Source organism: Chelonia mydas, chromosome 8 (assembly GCF_015237465.2).
Source record: "Chelonia mydas isolate rCheMyd1 chromosome 8, rCheMyd1.pri.v2, whole genome shotgun sequence".
In the NCBI taxonomy this organism is placed as follows: domain Eukaryota; kingdom Metazoa; phylum Chordata; order Testudines; family Cheloniidae; genus Chelonia; species Chelonia mydas.
The window spans coordinates 13,363,095-13,369,869 of NC_057854.1; positions in this window are offsets into that span (position 1 = coordinate 13,363,095).

Consider the following 6,775-nt stretch of genomic DNA (forward strand, 5'->3'; position numbering starts at 1 on the left):
TGGAGTTTCTTAAGCACTGAAAGCATCCTGCACAGCTTTCACTGGAATGCTGATTCTAAGGCATCAAGTAACAAAACCTTACAGTGATCTGTGTGTCCACTCAAAACACACCAATGGTAATTTGAATTTGAGATATCAAATACTTACAACAAACTGCTCATGAATCTCTTACAGACCAAGAATGATTTAGCACATAATTTCTACTGAATAAATTCAAGAAAGTCACACCACTGGTAATTGCTAAGGGCCAGATTTTCTGGCTAATGTAATGGCTGTGGAAGGGCTAGAATGCAGCAGAACCGGTGCCTTTGCCTTGTATGTGGAAGGACAGTTAGTCAAATAGCTGCCCAAGGGCCATCTAAAGAGTTATTTGAGGATGGTGTAGTAAAGGGATGGGGGTTTGGCTACTGACTCCATGACTTTATGGGCTTTCTCACCTAGTCTCTCTCGCACATGCTGCTGAAGTAGGCATGAAAGCTACAGTGACCTACCTACCTCTTTCCTCCATGTGGTTTCCTTGTGTATTTGGATTTTGTTTAGTGGCTAGAATTTGTCCTTAAGATCTAGGAGTACTCATTTTAATACCTAATTGGCATTTGTTTTGCATTCTTTCCTGTTTGTGCGGTGTAAATAAAAAAAACAAAACTAAAAAAACCCTGGGTGCAAGAGGAAGACCAACGACAGGGTAGGCCCATTACTTAATGAGGAGGGAAAGACAGTAACAGAAAATGCAGCAGTGGCCAAAGCGTTAAATGCCTTTTTGTTTCAGTTTTCACCAAAAAGGTTAGCAGTGATTGTGACTAACATAGTGAACATCAGTGTAAATGGAGTAGGATCTGATGCTAAAATAAAGAAAGAATTTCTAGAATACTTAAGGGACTGCCTGAAGAGATCTGAGTCATTAGCGATTATCTTTGAGAACTCATGGACGACAGGAGAGATTCAAGAGAATTGGAAAAGGACAAATATAGTACCTATCCATGACAAGGGGAATAAGGACATATCAGGGAATTAAAGACCAGTCCAGTTAACTTCATTACCCAGAAAGATAATGGAGCAAATAATCACAAAATCAGTTTGTAAGCACCTAGACGATAATAAGGTGATAAATAACAGTCAACATGGATTTGTCAAGAACAAATCATGTCAAATCAACCTAGTATCCTTATTGACAGTGTAACAAGCCTAGTGGATAGAGGAGAAGGAGTAGATGTCATATCTCAACTTGTACTGATGTCCTACAGTCTCACATAACCTTCTCATAAACAAACTAGGGAAATATAGCCTGGACAAACCTCCTATAAGGTGGGTGCACAACTGGTTGGAAAAACATACTCAGAGAGTGGTTACCAATGGTTCACTGCCAATCTGGAAGGGCATACTAAGGCCATGTCTACACTACCAGCTGGATTGGCAGGTAGTGATCAATCTATTGGGGATCCATTTATTGCATCTAGTGTAGATGCGATAAATCGATCCCCAATCACTCTGCTGTCGACTCTGGAACTCCACCAGGGCAAGAGGCGGAAGCAGAGTCGACGGGGGAGCGGCGGCCATCGATCCCGTGCTGCGAGGACGCGAAGTAAGTGATTCTAAGTCTATCTAAGGTACGTCGACTTCAGCTGCGCTATTCTCATAGCTGAAGTTGTGTATCTTAGATCAATCCCCCCCGTAGTGTAGACCAGGCCTAAGTGGGGTCCCACAGGGATCTGTTCTGGGTCTGGTTGGATTCAATATCTTTAAAATGATTTGTGTAATGGCATAGAGAGTACATTTATAAAGTTTGTGGATGATACCAAGCTGAGAGCGGTTGCAAGTGCTTTGGAGGACAGGATTAGAATTCAAAATGATCTTGACAACCTGGAGAAATGGTCTGAAATAAATAGGATGGAATTTAATAAGGACAAAGGCAAAGTGTTAGACTTAGAAAGGAAAAATCAATTGCACACACACACAATGCCTAAGAAGGAATACTGTGGAAAAGGATCTGGGGATTATAGTGGATCACACACTAAATATAAATCAACAATGTAATACTGTCGCAAAAGAAGCAAACATCATTCTGGGATGTAGTAACAGGAGTGTTGTAAGCAAGACACAAGAAGTAATTCCTCCACTCTACTCACCATTGATAAGGCCTCACATGGAGTATTGTGTCCAGTTATGGACACACTTCAAGAAAAATGTGGACAAATTGGAGAATTTGCCCTCCTCTGGACTAAAAATGGTTACATGTCTAGAAAACATGACCTACGAGGAAAGACTGAAAAAACTAGGTTTGTGTAGTCTGGAGAAGAGAAGACTGATGGGGGACATAAGTCTTCAAGTACATAAAAGATTGTTATAAAGAGGACAGTGATAAGTTGTTCTTATCTACTAAGGACAGGACATGAAGCAATGGGCTTAAATTGTGACAAGGGAAATGTAGGTTAGACATTAGAAAAAACTTTGTCAGGGTATTAAGCACTGGGACAGATTACCTAGGGAGGGATGGAATCTCCATTGTTGGAGGTTTTTAAGAACAGGTTAGACAAACTGTCAGGGATGGTTTAAATAATCCTTAGTCTTGCCTCAGCGCAGGAGACTGGAATACATAACCAGTCGAGGTCCCTTTCAGTTGTACATTTCTATGATTCTATTATTGAAGGGAAATGAAAAGAAGATGAGCATGGGGAGCTGTGAAGAAGGAAAGTGTAGACAGCAGACTGGAAAATAGAGAATTTCAGAGTGGAAAGAGCATGTAAATGAAAACTGATCTTACTGCCAGCATAATGGACATGAAAGCAGTTTGTGATAGTTCAGACCCATCTTATCAGGATGACCTTGATTTAAAGTATATTCAGTGTTTTGTTTGACTTTGATATACAACTAGGCTAGCTTTAATAGGACTGTTAAAGACATTTTATCATGTGCTTTGTGCAATATTAGCTTCCTTCAGGAAAAAATAACTAAATCGGAGACACTCATTTGTCCATTGGTGTCCACGTAATTCAGTGTTTGATGGCTGATCTTAAGTCTCAGTTAAAAACAAATCACGGTATTGTAAGCATAGCCAAAAGTGTGGTTGTAAAAATGGGGACCTATCTGACTGTACAGAAAGTGTTTATACACTGTCTATCATGCTGACCAATGTTGTCTCGTTGTTTTCTTGTACTACCCCATCAATCTGTCTCCATTGGGTGTCTCTTGTCTTATACTTAAATTGTGAGCTCTGAGGCAGGGATCCTCTTTTTTTTCTGCATTTGCACAGCACCCAGCGCAGTGAGACCCTGGTCTGTGACCGGAGCTCTTAAGGTATGTCTACACTACAGTTAAACAGCCATGGTTGGCCTGGGTCAGCTGATTTGGGCTTGTGGGGTTGTAAAATTGCAGTGTAGATGTTCAGGCTCAGGCTGGAGCCTGAGCTCTGGCACCCTGCGATGGGAGGGGCGGGGGGCATCCCTGCAATTTTATAGCCCATGACCCATGAACCCAAATCAGCTGATCCAGGCCAGCCATGGATGTGTTTAATTGCCATGTGGGCATACCCTTAGGCACTACTGGAATACAAATAATAATAATATCATGTAAAGGAGCAATGGAGGAACAACATACAGACGTTAAGGCTTGTATTGACAAAGCTATTAGAGATGATCACTAGGAAGAGCTGTAGGACCTTGCAGAAAAATTCCAATAGCGTCATGTTCAGTGTTTTTCACTATATGAATCTGATTTTCAACAATGGAACCCATTCCTCCACACTTACTTTATCCATCTTTTGTGGGCTACTTGGAGAAGATCTGCAATCTTTTATCTGTCTCAGCATTTCACAAGGTAACACCTTCTGTTGGTGAAAAAGACAAGCTGTTGAGCTACGTGGAGCTCTTCCTTAGGTCTAGAGAAGGTAGCCAGAGTGCCTAAGCTAAATACAAGGTGGGACACATTGTTAAACATAAGGAGCTCATACATGCTGTAGGAGACCACTAAAAATGAGTTGGGCATTTAAGGGGTTGCAAGCATTAGGGTGTGTTTATAAGTTGTAATGAGATATAACACTAGTGTCTCTGTTAAGTTCATGGTTTTTAGTGTCCAGCAAATTTATGATTTTAAGTTCCCAGGCTCATCTTTTGAATGTGTTATGCAGATTTTCTTTGAGGGCATGTATCTCAGGTATGTCATTAGTTTCAAGATCCCTGGCTCCTACACCTGTCTATCACAACATGTAGGGTACCTCATCCAGGGCATCAAATGCCACAAAAACAACTGTGTGGGTGAAACCTGATCCTCCCTGTGCTCTCACATGAACTCTCGCAGAAAAAATGATAAAAGGCATAAACAGCATGTGACGTGACATTCCATATGCTTTATGAAAATATGCTTATGCTATGAATATGCCATAACTGAGGTATATGTTATGCAAGATGGCCCATGTAAGGTATCATTGGAAAGGTTATGATTTACTGAATATGATTATCCTATTTGTATGCATGTATCATTTTTGTATCTGAAGTTAGGAATATTGACCTGTGTATCTGTATTTCATATTTGCTACTTTGGGTCACTCCCACTGCTGACACTTCAGGGACTACAATGGAAAAGCCAGACAGGGCTAATGGCCCATCAACTAATACAATGGACTGTGAAAAGGCTTGGCCTTCCTGTGGACATTCCATAATTCTACTGACTCGTGGACGACAGAGTCAGGTGATCTGGTCACCTGATACTAACCAACTCCTTGGTCTGATGTACTTTTCCATGGAGGGGTGAGGAATCAAACAAAGGATTCCCACCTTATGAAAATTCTATATAAGGTGGGGGAGGAAAACAATGATTGTCTTCAGCTTGCTTCACCTCTGCTCCCCACCGCAAAGAGATACTTGAAAACACCTGAAAACAAAAACACTCTAACTGAAAGGATGGGGGAAAACTGCTGGACCTGGGCTAGAAAGGACACCTCTGGCCTGTGAAGAACTCTACCTGAACCAATATCTAGGGTGAGGAATTATTATTTGTAACCAGTTTTTCTGTAGTGAATCTAGCTTAGTTTGCGTGTTTTGTATAATTTTCTGAGTAATCTGCTTTCCTCTGTTTGCCACCTCTCTATCCTCTTAAAATACACCTTTTTGTAGTTAATAAAATTATCTCTTGTTTATAATATAACCCAGTTTATGTAATTTCTAACTGGGGGGTGAGAAGCTGTTCATGCCTTCCTCCACATGGAGGGAGGAGGCGAACTTCATACATCTTTGGGTTTGTACCCCAATGGCGGGGGTGAACATCTGGCTGCTTTAGTAATTCCCTTAAGATGCATCCTCCCAGAGCTGATCTCAGTGTCTGTATCTTCTGCAGCTGGGGGTGACCCTGCCTGTGTGCTTTGCTGGAGGAGGCTTAAGAGCCTGGCTCAGCGAGACAGGATTCAAGGGGGCCCAGGCTGCCAGAAAAAGGTGGGCTCAGTGGTATCTTTAGCACCTCAGCTGACATCCTAGGGGTTCCAACCCATCTCACAGCATATCACCTATGGGCGAATACTTCACAAAGCAATCACTGCATGTCTCACCTCTCAGTCCTCATCTTCAAAGGAAACCTGCATAATCTTCTAAAGATGTGCCTGGAAACTTGCATTCGTAACTCTGCTGGACACTAAAAACCATGGACTTAGCAAAGATACTGGTTTTATGGCTCATTACAACAACTTATAACACAGCCACCTGCCTGCTAACCATTAATTTTCCACTTCGTTTTAAGTGGTCTCCTACAGCACGTTTGAACCCCTTATGCTTAACAAATCTGTACAACCTTGTATTTAGCTCATACAGTCTGGATACCTTGTCCAGACCTGAGGAAGAGCTCTGTGTGGCTTAAAAGTTTGTCCTTTCCAGCAGTTGAAGTTGTCCCAATAAAAGATATTACCTTTAACTACCTTGTCTGTGTGTTATTATTTAACATTTATATTCCAATATCTTGAGGCTAACCAGATTAGGGCTCTCTTGAGCTAGGTACAATATGAGCATAAAGTGAATGACATTTTACTGTCACAGATTAACAATACATGGTGTGACAGGTTCAGGCCAGATGGCTACAGGAGAGTGATAGAAGGCAGATATATTAGCCCCAGGTTAAGTAGGTCCCTTTCCCCTGGGTAAGGTAACAGGGAAGGTTCCAGAACAATCAGGAACTTTCTGGAAACAAGGCAGACAGGCTGATTAGAACACCTGCAGCCAATCAACAAGCTGCTAGAATCAATTAAGGCAGGCTAATCAGGGCACCTGAGTTTTAAAAAGGAGCTCACTTCAGTTTGTGGTGCATGTGAGGAGCTGGGAGCAAGAGGCGCAAGACGCTGAGAGTGAGAAGGCATACTGCTGGAAGACTGAGCAGTACAAGCATGATCAGACATCAGGAGGAAGGTCCTGTGGTGAGAATAAAGAAGGTGTTGGGAGGAGGCCCTGGGGAAGTAGCCCAGGGAGTTATAGCTGTCACACAGCTGTTACAGGAACCACTGTAGACAGCTGCAATCCACAGGGCCCTGGGCTGGAACCCGGAGTAGAGGGTGGGCCCGGGTTCCTTCCATCCCCCCCCAACTCCCTACTTGATACTGGAGGAGTTGAACTGGACTATGGGTTCCACCAGAGGGGAAGGTCTTTGGCGTGTTTCCCGATCCACTAGGTGGATCAGCAGAGACTGCGAGGATTGTTCTTCCTTCTTTCCCCATGTTGGCAAGTGATGAGGCTAACTGAGTGAATGGCAGGTTTGAGCCACTAGCAAAAGTGGCCAAACTGAGGGCTGCAGTGAACCTCTG